Here is a 12,840-nt window from a genome sequence, read left to right as displayed (position 1 = left end):
CTACAAACCAAATGCTGGAATGTTGTGTATGAATGATGTATTATTTGTCATGAGACCGCAGTAAACCTGTCGTATAAAGAGCTGTGGAAAACCATCAGGAGGTCACAGCTCAGGAAAACAGAGCGAACCCACATGCCTGCAGTCAGAGGGATCACAACTCTCTCATCTCATATTCAGCAGACTGTGCAGGCTAAGTTGGGTAGAATCACACTACCCATGCTAGAGTGTATATATATAAAAGGATGTGTCTATATCTGATCTGTTATGATCTGATCTATATGAAGTGCGATTTAAAATTATAGGTAAAATTCCATGTCAGGGCTTAAATGGGCTGTGTATGAAATCCAAGCATAGCTAAACTAATCAAGGACAGAGCGCAGGCTCTGAGACAAACTCATTTTGATTTCTTCAAAAGCTCTGTTGTGCTCATCCATCCTGCTTGGCTGGATTCTGTTTCGTTTTCACACTTCCGACAGGCAAAACCTCCAACCAGGCAGGAGGAGCGGTTACCAAAACTCCAACCAGTAGATAAACCTGACACATCATGAGACATTGGAGTGAACGTAAGCTGATCTGGGGCTTTTAACCATAAACTCCATCCATCTATTTAACACTGTCCATATTTCCCTAAACCTGGCCTCCATTTCCAGGTCTTTCTGGGGATCTGAATTTCCCATGTCAGATGGGATATACTGAATGTACACTTCCTTCTTCCTCTTCCAGCTCTGCCCTGTGATCTCCTCCCACTTGGATTTACTTTGGAGACGTTTAAGAGGCAACCTGATCCTTTCAATGTTGAAAGAGCAGCGGTTCTACTCGGAGCATTCGCCCCGTCCCTAATGGTGAGTCCTGTCACCCTGCGGAGCTACTCAGAGCTCATCACCATAGGAAAGAATTGGAACGTTTATTGATTGCTCAGTTCTTTCTACATCACCACAGTTTGATCTAGAGTCCACGTCACTGCGAAAAGCCATGAGAATCCGCCTGTCAATCTCACCATGGCTTCAGATTTGGTGTTGCTGAGCTTCACCCCAGCTGTTTCACACAAGGCTGCAAACGGGTCGAGTGTGTATATGAGGTCTGAAGACAACACAACTATGTCTGCAGAGACAATAACGTCCTCGGTCTACCTTTGGCATTAAAAGGTTTATTTTAGAGGGGTTAATTGAAACTCATTACACTAAATAAATTATAAATTCATTCATTTATTCATTAGTGTTTCTCTCATAATAATTAACACATTCTACGTTGATATTCACTTAATGTGATTTCAATCCAATTGCAAAACTTTATTGTATTGGGAAAGTAGTATTTTGATGATTAGAATTTCTTCTATTTTGTCATAGACACTAATGCTCTTCAGTCGGTGACTCAGTCTGAATTATATTTTGTTCTTAATTATATACATTTGACTCATTAACGTTGTGACTGTCCAGTATCTCAGTCCTGTCTTATGCCTTCCAATGTGAGAGTGCGACTCTTGATAGACGGCAAGCAAGGATAAGAAAACACATTGGCTTCACTCTTCAGAAATACAGGAAAACATAAACCACAGCAAATGGAACAGATATTTCTCACAGAGAGCAATAGAGGACAAAGACAGTGAGGAGAAATGCTGAAACGTATTTGACCTGAGTGGTGTAAGATTGAGGAAGATCACAAGCTGGCAACTCAAGTCTGAGTTTGTTGTTTCATTACAGAGACTCGTCCAATGTTCTGCCAAACTCCCTCTGCATCAAACATCCAGACTGATGATCAGATGTAGGGCTCTGGGCAAACAGCAGGTGAGAAGAAATTGCATAACAGATATAAAGCTGAAATGTTCAAAGTCTTAACAAATATCGCAGTGCAGACCGAGGGAGGGAGATGTTAATCGATTCAAAGACTTCTTCCTTCCTCTTTGTCCGTGCTTTGATAGCAATCACAATTGAGAAGCACTAAATCACTGTAACCATGGCGATGTACATTACCTGACAAGGTTAGTTGTGTTTGACAGCAAGGTAGGTGTTGCATTATTCAGACAAGAGGTTTCAACGTTGTGCTGACAGTCGTGTTCAGGCCAGCGACAGTGACTGTGAGTCGCTGCCCTGACATCTTCGTGTGGAAATGGTTTCTGTTATACTCTGCCCACATACATATTTGCGGCACGTCCAGATCTGTTTGCTGCTGTTTTTGCAGCACAGGCTGAAGACAAAGTGCATCTGTGCAAAACAGATGTGCGATTGTGCTGGAAATTCTAATTTTATTTTAATATTCAGATGATTCCTCTGTTAAATTTTTACAGGTTGCACGTGTAATTATGGCGCATCAGAGTCCATGAAAAGTTTCCCCACAGGGGCGATGAGGCTTTGCATCATAAAATAAAACACAATGTGAGTCAGTCATTTCAAATCAGGGTCATGGCACAGTGAAAAACTTTCACGATTTGTAAATTTTCTCATGTTTCTACAACTCTACCAGTCACTTCCCATTAATTTCAAGAAAGATCTTGACCTGCTCTAATCTTAAATGCCCAACTTTTTTTTTTACCATTGCCAGCTGCACAGCAAGTGTTCATCTTTACGTATGATATAATGCGACCGCAAAGGAGGTCAAATTAGAGACACATTTGATTAACTGATGTTTTAGTTCATTTGGCATATGCACTCTAAAATACAGGGGACATTAAAAATGCAATGAAGTACATGTGCTCTGTGTCGTCTCTGCAGAGCAAATTTGTCTTTATGTGTTTTTAATGAGCATGTCAGTAATAAAGCATTAAAAGCAGGCTTGAGTATCATTTGGGTGAATCCTTTTAGTGCTACCATTAAATTCAAAACAATAAAGTTTATATACATTTCTATTGGAGCGTGTAGGTATTGATTCCCATTATTATTCTGGCGTACTCGCTCTAAAGCTTCATTTGCATTCATGAACAAACAAACAAACAAACGTAGGAATTTAACCAGCGATATTGTTTCTTCTGCATTGAGGTAATACAAGCACATTTTTTTGGAGAATATGTGGAAATAGGATCAGATATGTCCGGGTTGAAGATATTCTAAATCCAGATGACAATCTCATAACCCCACAAGGCCAGAGGCAGCAATATTGTACATAGTGACTTATGGCTGTACAATAAACCATCCTTTTAAAAGAAGAATTTCAACCAGACAGCCAGGGATGCATGATAGATGAGTTGTGTCAGGTTTTATATCAGCCATTTAAGTTGTCACCCTCCCTAGCAAACACCCTCGGAGGCAGACAAACCTCAGCAGAAATCTGCACAGTGAGCACTCTTCTTCTTCAGCTGCAATAAAACCGCTGAATATGATTGAGAGATTATACAGTAGAAGTACAACAAAGCCAAAATACAGAGAGTAGACTGCAGATTTTAACAACACATCATCAGCCTCTAGAGACAACATGCCCAGCCCAATGTACCGGCCTATTCACGCTAGATAAACATCCGGATCAGCCATTCTTTATAAACTCATCCTGGATTTCTCATTTTCTCTCATTTGAGCCGCCCCTCTGGCAGCCCACCCAGCTGCATCCCCAGCTACTCTAATGGTATTTCCTCGTATCAACCATTTTATCTAATCCAAATTCTGGTGATGGATAAATCTGCCTGAGCTGATGCTCTGGAGTGCTGCTTGCTGCCATCAATCAGTGTGTTGCCAGGTGATTGTGTCCTGCTGGGATGTGCGACATTATGAGGTCCATTTGGAGGGCCAGCTGAGTAACAATGGTTCCAATCGCTCAAAGTCAATTCCCACATACGTTTCCTTTCCCTAATCTATGCTCTCCTGCAAATCACAGTTTATCCCCTCTCTGTCCAGGCTCCTGTGCATGCTGTGAATTCCAGCAAGACAAGAGCCATTTTGTCTCTTTTTCTCATGGGATGGACTATAAAACGGGCACAATTCTTAACTGTCTTTAAATCACAAGGGGTCTTATAGTCCCCGAGTATGGATCATATTCAGCACACCCAGGTCATGCAAACAGCAGATTTCAAAGTGATCACTCATGAAAGGTAATCTAAATAAAGAAATCTGTGGGGGATACAAATAGTACCTCCTTAAAAACACTGTAATTGTTGCATTGTTGCCATTTGTGTGTATGATGGAGGATGATGAGTGACTGCGACCATATTCCTAAACTGAATCAAAATTGAAATAGTGCTTTGTTCAACCAAGTCCCACCCATCTAAGACATTTCCCCGATATCTGTCTCTTAGACGAATCCTCCTGTCACTTTTCAAATAAGGACATCTGAGGATCAAATAGTCTAAATAAGTTTCTTCATGTGAGTTGCATTAGTCAGTCACAAACCCACCCCAGACTATTTTAAGAATCCAATCTTTCCTCAGTGACAAAGAATCACTAATTGAATTATTTGGGATTTTTTAATGCCAAACTGGAACGATCTGTGATTGCATTTCTTTTCCTAAACCCATTTAAGTCCTGGTGCCTGACATGAATCGCCAGTAGCTATATTGGATGACATAAATTAAAGTCAACTTTATTCATCTGACCCTAAAATAGAGCTGACAGGTAACATTCAATTACCCAGAGCACCATTTACAAAACTCACATTACAGCTGAATGAAGGCTTCCTGTACATATATTAAAGCTTTACTTGTAGCTCTATGTACATTAATCAATTTTCAGAATTCATCTTCAGATTAGACCCCCAGTTTGCAATTACATTCATGGAAAAGACGCATCTCATAATGTCAATGTTGCCTACATTTCTGTTCCTTTGTATGCTTTTACTTTCCAAAACTGTTTTACAGGTGATCTACAGCACTGGATCCATACACAGTAAAGTAATTAACCAACCAAAGAAAGAAAGATAGATATTTGTATGTCATTTCTCATATTCAAGTCAAGTCAGTTTATTTTTTATAGCCCAATATCACATACAATGTATTCCGTGCCAATATAGAAATCAGTAGCCAGTATAAGGTCCATTAACCAGTCAAACACTGTTAACGCTGGCATGTTAGGAAATTTAATTTCCAATTAAAAATTCATGGCTGAGACACTGAAATCAAATTATTTGTGCTTAAATGAAGCAGCTCCAAGGCTGATGTGATTCGTAATTGGACTGCAGAGCACAAGAAGGTATGCAGAGAGCATGTGTAGCCCTCACCTGAATTCCTTTTTATAATGTATTCCTACTTTTACCGTGGTTGAGATATTGCTCAAATGAATCAAATATGGACGCATTTAGACTTAAAGGTCATAGCTGAAATTGCTTGTGTGCCTGGACTAAATAGTAAAATTCATGAATATAGGTACAAAAGAAAATCTTATCTATGACCCTGCCCACAGCACAATGGCCCGGGCACACACTCTAAGTCCATGAATGTCTGAGGGCAGATAAACTGCATAACGAAGTCACACTGTCCTTTTGATTCAATTAAGGACCTTGAGTTGTTCGAGACTTCAGAGTTGCACAATCGATTCCCTTTGGCTTCTGGAGAAAATGATGCCGCTTTGTCACTGCAGCTGAAGAGGAGGGAGAGGAGAGAGGGGATGTAAATAAATTAGGTGGGGTGGGGAGTGGAGGAGCAGGTTCTTCCAATGTTTTTATATTGGAAAAATAAAAGATCACACTTAAGTGGTAATTTAGCCTTTTGTAAAATGAGTTAGACTTGCTAGCTGAAACACATATTGCTTGTTGTTGTGTTCATTGGACTTCTAACTTGCAATTTATGGCTGAAAGATAAAAACGTTTTTGTTCCAGTGTGAACAATTGAAACTCAGTGTGTTCACTTATTAAATTGTATTTTCATTCAGCCATAAAAACAAGACCAGACTACTATACTACAAATGATGTATGATATGACTTACAATGAAATGGTAATGATGAAAATGAAACAACTACACCAGCGTTTCTTTACACTTATTTTGGGCCGTTATAGAGCACACTCTGCCTGCTCCCTGACGCTCCCAATTGGTTTGCTGTTGTCTGTTCTGTCCCAAACTGAGCCCTCACCTTCTGAGACCTGTGTCTGGATGGGAACAAACTACATTCATTCTCATTGGATCGTGATTCATTACATTGCCTCTGAAGTGTGTGTCAGTATGTCTTATATGGGGGAGGATCCATGTAAGAGAAAATTAGCTTTTGTGTTTTGAGTGTGAAGTGAAGCCAGCACAAATAACAAATTGAAAGAAGAGCTGCATGCGTGGGTTGCAGCACTGTTAACCTAAGATAAGGAGTACATTTTCATCAATGAGGACTTTTGGTACTCCATAACAAACATTAACACTAAAGATATATGACTGACAGTTGTAGCCAGTGAATCCTGAGTATTTCATCTGAAGGCAAACTGAAGAGCCTATCAGAGACAAATCATGAATACTAACTCCCTCTCTCCAGACACCTCTGCTATGTCCTGCACCTCAGGCTAACATTATTGACTGGTGTCCAATAGTCAGTTATCATTTTGCAAATGATGATATGATGGTTAATGTGGGAGGCAGGGATTTACAGTACATGTAATTAACAGTAATGTTGCCTAAAGCAGCTTCTTATCCCGTCCCTCTGATGGTTGCTTAACAAGAAATAATCAGGACAGAGAAAAGAAGCTTGAGGCAGAGAAAGACAAATTAAAGTTCATGTCTTCATTGGACAGACCTGTCCTCAAAGCTCAGTCTAAGGGGGGCAACATGATCTGTATTATGACAACATTTTGGAACATTTGGAGCAGGGAGCTGCCCGGCATGCTGGCCGGGAATAACAACACGCCTCAACTATTCTCATGTCATTTTGTGAATGACAAAGTCTGTTACCATCTTACAAGGTAGGTAGGATTGATCCATGGAATTCTCTTCAGCCTCTGGATTCAAAGCAGCCAGGCAGCGCACCCATGAGCTCGCCCACTGCACTCTACAAAACACCCATCTCTCCCTGCACAACATCAATAACGGTGTGAAATCATCTCAAACTCAAATTCTGTGTTGTCATCTGAGTCACTCTGTCCAACAGTTTCTTCCAGTACAATCTCACAAAGTTTCTTGTTAAGTGTGTTTTCTCTTGCTTGTGCAGCTTGGCGGTTGTCGCAGCCTCACTAGTGTCTGGAGAGCAGAGCAGAGATCCCATAGTGCAATGAACTCACCACTGGTTGTGGTGAATTATGTCCTAATGTCCTGTAGTGTCTGCTACAGTAGCTATATTATGGCTGATTGAATTACATTTATGGCTCCTGTTTGAATTACCTGAATAATTTTATTTTTTTTATATTGGATTCACATTTCTTTCATTAATTTGCTGCAAAGTTTCAATCAATGCTTACATTCAACAACAACAACAACAGTTTCTTAACCAGCTATGAGAAGTCATAGATATGTTTTTAAAATGTGTTTTTACTGTGTGCTAAAAACATGTATCAGTGAATAAATCCATCTGATTTGTTTCACATGTTAATATCAGCAACACCTTCATAAATCAATTCCTGGTCAGCTTATAGTTCACAAAACCTGATATTAGCAATTTTAGTGTCCAAAGGTTGACGGAGAAGCATCTCAATGGCCGTAGTGGCTCTGGCTATGAGGTCATTACATCTATTTTAAATAAATACATCCTTGACATTTAACCTGTAATGTGCAAGGTTGCTGCCCAAGTTGAATCAAGGTCTTGTCTTTTATTGCTGATGTTCTTATTCGTCTTAATATTGGATGGAGCTGTTTGTTTGTGGTCTGGAGATACACCACCAGTGTTGCTTAGTATCGAATGAGTTCACCATCAGTCTGTGTTTACTTAAGTGCTTCATTTGATCTTCACTCTGGGTATAATTTATTTCCCTGTCTTGCACTTTATCTGCACAAAGTCTGCATTTTAAGACATTGTGTTGGTTTCACGAAATTGCAGGCAAACAGGCTGAAAAGCCTCTTTATGCTGTACACTGGCTGCTTTTATCGAGTCTACAACAAAGGCACAAGGTCGCCCAGGTCCTATAAATCCTCTCAATTTAGCCTGGGCTTTAACACAACCTATTATTCATTGTCCTTTTATGCCTTGTTTCCTTGTAGCCTTTCTGTCGCGGTTTCTATATCCCAGTGTATTTTATTCATCACTGCTGGGTGAAACATGGAGCTCTTGCTCAAATGTGCTAAATCAGAGCAAGAGTGGGAGACAGTAAGGGAGGAGGAAATGAAACCAGCTAAAGCTATGATCCAGATGCTGACCTTTATATTCATTTAGAACCGCACTTCATATAACACCACAGCTTCTGGAAATGTGTTAAAACGAGCGTCAGGCTTGTAGGACTTGTTTGTTTGTGACTCCACACTTGCAGAGACTTAATGTTTCCGATGACGGAGCTGGATTTAGTTTGACAATTGTATTTTTCTCCCCAAAGTGTACTTAAGATGCTCTATGGCGTTTCATTCTAAGTATAAAATTCACCTTAATTCACAAGTGTAACATAAATCTTAACAGAGTACGAAGAAAGGTTTTATGATTTCACTTATCCTGCAGAATTGTATAGTTTAAATGAATCTGATTCAACATCTCATTCAGTTTGATTCAGCACCTCGCCTATATTGTGAGAAGCATTACTTTGCACTGTTTTTTATTCATTTGATACCATTCTGTACTGATTTTTTTTGTTAATTATCTTCATTTTCCTGATTTCTTTTTTGTGCACATTAGTATTGTAGGGCTAAATCACCACATTGTGCCGTTCTGTGGTAATTACACTACACTGCTTGCACAACAATAAGCACAGCCTGTGTTGATCTCTTCGGCGATCACAGTGGCTGTTTTTGTAATATTGGTGATGTTGGATTGTAGGTGAGGCTTCATTGATAAATTCTGATCCTGGCTGTGTTCATCTCTGTGCAAGTAATGCACAGTTTTGATGTTTGCTCAGTGATATAAACTTCCATATTCTAGACAGGGGCCAGTGTGCAGAAGCCTCTTGCACACGTCATGATTGTGGCTTTCACATTATTTCAGCATCCTCTCTACTGACCAGATTTTAACCCCTCAGGCTTCAACGTCTTCCCAAACATGAAACGACTCATAACTGGAGCCTGTTAGGCCTCATGTGTTGTTGTCATATCAGCTTTGGAGGACAGCCAGGAAAAGGACTTGTATGAAATTGGGATTAATTTTACGGCAGTGTCAGTTTAGAAGGAGATTATGCAAAAGAAATAAATAGCTGCAACATATTTTACATTTCCATGCAAGACTGAAAACTTAACCCTCTCCTAATCACATCTCATTACTTCCTCATCAGATATTCTTACAGTGTAACATACTAACTGACAGCATTTAGTAATAATTATGTGCTGATTTGGATTTAACTGTTACAATACTGTGAGAATTTCCTGGAGCAAACATTTTTACATGGAAAACTCTGCAAACAAAATTCAACCGGTGACATTATTCACCATTGCCGAGTAAAAAAACAGGTTAATCTCAAAGGTAATTCAAACACCAGCGTGGTTTCTACATTCCTTTGACGTCTGTGTATCATTTTCTTCTCCTCAGTTAGTGCTCAGTGTGGCACATTCCAGATTCAATAAAATGGAATACTTAAATAAGCAAAGCAATAAACAATTACAACCCCTCTTGTAAACCAGGTTTTTCTGAAAACTAGAAATCTTATAAAGAATCAAGACACAGACTCTTATAAAAAAGATTTTTTTTTTTTTCCAGCTTTGTATTCATTGCTGCAATACTTCAAAATATAACAGCAAAGTTTGTTGGTTTCCAGGAGATCCTGCTGCTGCCAGAAAGGGCTAAATGCTGTCTGACAGTCCTGGATGAATTATTCTCGTCTGAACCAGTTTCTGGATTCTGCTGGGGACACTGGGAACCTACAAACTGCAGCGAGGAAGACGAGCTTGTGATACATGATGAAGGAAAGTGCCTGGTCGAGCTTTACTGGTGTACTCTCCATTTCAGGCCTGAGGTTTGTTATGCACAGCCTGTGGTTGCAGAGAAAGATGCGGCACCGTGGAGGGCCCGGGGTGTTTTAACGTGCCAGTACAAGCCTGTCCTGAGATGTTTAACTGTGATGCGGTCAAACCTGTCAGTGCTGCTGCTGGGATTAAAACAACAACAACAACACAGATACAGTCAGTCATTATGAGCTGTGTCTCTCTCTTAGTCAAACCTCTGTGACATAATGGCAGAGGGGGGAAGAGATTGTGATGAGGGGATTGGTTTTGGTTGTGAAATGGAACCAAAAATAATTAATTAGATTGAATCTGTAAAGAAATTAGCAAACCAGTTTGTTTCTCTTGGAGTGGAAGTGGAGGACAACACGATGCTAAAAACACACACATACTGCTGTCATTTTGTCACATTTTCTAAGAGCTGTTTCATCAATTTCTCTCTTTGAACGCATTTGAATACTTAAAGTGATTTTCGAACATGCAGTCCATTGGTGACCGAATGGCTGCTTGTGTTTGTTTGCTGCTTTGTTTGTTGCTGTGCCTTTGGTTCAGTCTGAGAATAACTTAATAACACACCATCCAAAAAATAGCAAGTGGTCTGAACATTCACTACTCATTTGTCAAAAGTCCCTGGGGCTTGGAGCATCTTTTAGAAGTTACTGTTTATAGAAGTTTAAGAAATAACATATGTTCCTAATCATAGCTATCATTTGCAACGTATACCAGTCAAAATTCTTCCAGATTGATGGATTTTGATACACGTCAGGTAATCCAGATAGTGGTTGACACAGCAAACAAGACATGCTGCGTTCAGGGACAGGAGAATGGAGTGCTGGAGTACTGTACACATACAACATCGTGATAAACATATTAATCTGAAGACAAGTTTGTGATGGGTTACCAAAGTTTTAGTTGCACACACAAACACCTAACTCTCTCTGGTTACAGATTAATCAATAGATTTCAGATATCTATAATAGTTATCATAATAGCCATATACACAAGAGGTACACGTATAGGTACAGCTTACATTACGGGGAGACCAGTGGAGATGACCTGGGTTCTGTGCTCCTTCACTGGGTCTCCTGCACACCATCTGCCTGGGCCTTCACACAGAGCAGAGCCATGTCCAACATCCATATGTGGAGAGGAAGAGAATGTGTTTCTCTGGGGCACTGTGGGCACAACGCTGCATTAGGGTGGCTGCTCCAGGGACGCATGAAGCAGAGAGAACTGAGTCAGCGCAGCCTGAAGCCAGAATGTTGGCAGCTGCCCAGGTGCATAACTCGCCAAAATGCTGCTACATTTTTTGTTTTGTTGAAGTCCTGGGATGGAACTTACTGTATATGAGAAGTTAGAAAGTTCAACGGCGTGTGTGTGTGTGTGCCAGATGTGTGTGTGTGCCCAACCACATTCCGTCAGCCTCTTTTACCTTCTTTTTTCTTCAACTTTTAATCAATCCCTGCAGCAGCATAATATTAGCTCACACGACCATTAGCTCCTCTATTCATTTCAGTAAAGTAATACAAGATGTCAACAAGTCAAGAGTAGAGATATATGACAAGACACCAGAGAATTGTGCCTTACCCACTTCTACAGTATAGTCCTAAACTTTTTGCATATAAAACAATGCCCCCTCCACCACAATGGACGCTCATTCTCCTGCAGCGAGACGAAGAAGTATCGCCTCATTCATTTACCTGAGGCGGTACTTATTCATATCGCCCCCCCCCCCCCCCCCCCCCCCCCCCCCCCCCCCCCCACCACTGGTATAGTGTTAGGTATATACTGTATGTTGCTATGAGAACAGTGTTTGCGGGCCGAAAAGTTACATATAGTGCTGCTTTAACATTCTTCAAATAGAAAAGTATTGCATCTCTATAGAAATATATTCCACATCAAAGAAAAACTCAGAATAAAAACAGAATCACAAAAAGAATTGCTGGTTTGAGTAAATGGTGCCTGGGTGCTTTAAACTCTGCGGGGTTTAAAATAAAGAAATAGAAAAACACTCAATATATATATGTATATGTCTTATACTCATGCACTGAATACGACCTCGAGCAAAAGCAACACAGGCTCCTGTCAACACCTGCAGTGTTTGAATGAGGCTGCGAATAATCGAATGGTGTTGCTACTGCCTCATACATCAGAGAGTTTAAGTGCTGCTGTGGCCTAAACTTCGCCTATACGACCGCACACACAGTACCAACACATTTGTGAAGCTTCCATCAAAGGTGCAAAAAGAGATAAATATGCCGTAAGACACATTTCCTGTGTGTGTTGTAGCTGCTTTCACACCGGTGTTATTACAGCTCTGTGTTATGAGGCGGCAGGTGGAACACAGAGGATTTTGTATACAAGATGAGTTCTGTGCCACACTGCAGAGACATTTTTAGTTTGTGGATGAAATAATATAAACACATTTCCAGATGTTTAGACCTTTAGGATTTTATGTACACAAACATGAAAAGTAACATATTCTGTGCACTGAACAGCACATTTCATCACGTTGACAAAATGCAAATGTCATTCCATGGACACCATACTTTGTCATTTTTGATTTTCATGAGGTTTGTGACATATCATTTTTCATGACATGTCATAAACCTCATTCACATAGGGCTTTGATTCAGTAAGAGTGGCTGCAAAGTCGGGGCATAGTGGTGTGTGTGTGTGTGTGTGTGTGTGTGTGTGTGTGTGTGTGTGTGTGTGTGTGTGTGTGTGAGTGTGTGTGTGTGTGTGTGTGTCTGTGTGAGTGTAAGCCAGAGCCAGAATGCCAGACAATTTGATTCTGGAATGAGAACCAAATAACATTGCTGGAGTCAATCCTACAATGTGTCTGTGTGAATGACAGCACACTCAGAAGCAGTTGATCATAAATGTATTACATATTGGTTTGTTATTGATTCACAGTGTCAATTTTTGATTCAGAGTTTAA

The sequence above is a fragment of the Genypterus blacodes genome, unplaced genomic scaffold (assembly GCF_046128005.1).
Source record: "Genypterus blacodes isolate CSIRO-AG114 ecotype Tasmania unplaced genomic scaffold, CSIRO-AGI_Gbla_v1 ptg000012l_1, whole genome shotgun sequence".
Lineage (NCBI taxonomy): Eukaryota > Metazoa > Chordata > Actinopteri > Ophidiiformes > Ophidiidae > Genypterus > Genypterus blacodes.
The sequence above is the reverse complement of the archived record's forward strand: the minus strand, read 5'-3'. Positions refer to the sequence as shown.